Source organism: Mandrillus leucophaeus, unplaced genomic scaffold (assembly GCF_000951045.1).
Source record: "Mandrillus leucophaeus isolate KB7577 unplaced genomic scaffold, Mleu.le_1.0 Scaffold327, whole genome shotgun sequence".
Lineage (NCBI taxonomy): Eukaryota > Metazoa > Chordata > Mammalia > Primates > Cercopithecidae > Mandrillus > Mandrillus leucophaeus.
In genome coordinates, this window is record NW_012103443.1 from 3035816 (window position 1) to 3036568 (window position 753).

Genomic DNA, 753 nt, shown 5'->3' on the forward strand with positions numbered 1-753 from the left:
CCAAACTAAGTTTCATAAGTGAAGGAGAAATAAAATCCTTTACAGCCAAACAAATGCTTAGAGATTTTATCACCACTAGGCGTGCCCTACAAGAGATCCTGAAGGAAGCACTAAACATTGAAAGGAAAAACAAGTACCAGCCATTGCAAAAACATGTCAAAATGTAAACTCCATCGATGCTAGGAAGAAACTACATCAACTAGTGAGCAAAATAACCAGCTAATATCATAATGACAGGATCAAGTTCACACATAACAATATTAACCTTAAATGTAAATGGACTAAATGGTCCAATTAAAAGACACAGACTGACAAATTGGATAAAGAGTCAAGACCCATCAGTTTGCTGTATTCAGGAGACCCATCTCACATGACTCACATAGGCTCAAAATAAAGGGATGGAGGAAGATCTACCAAGCAAATGGAAAACAAAAAAAAGCAGGGGTTGCAATACTAGTCTCTGATAAAACAGACTTTAAACCATCAAAGATCAAAAGAGACAAAGAAGGCCATTACATAATGGTAAAGGGATGAATTCAGCAGGAAGAGATAACTATCCTAAATATATATGCACCTAATACAGGAGCACCCAGATTCATAAAGCAAGTCCTTAGAGACTTACAAAAAGACTTAGACTCCCATACAGTAATAATGGGAGACTTTAATACCCCACTGTCAACATTAGAGAGATCAACGAGACAGAAGGTTAACAAGGATATCCAGGAATTGAACTCAACTCTGCACCAAGCGGAC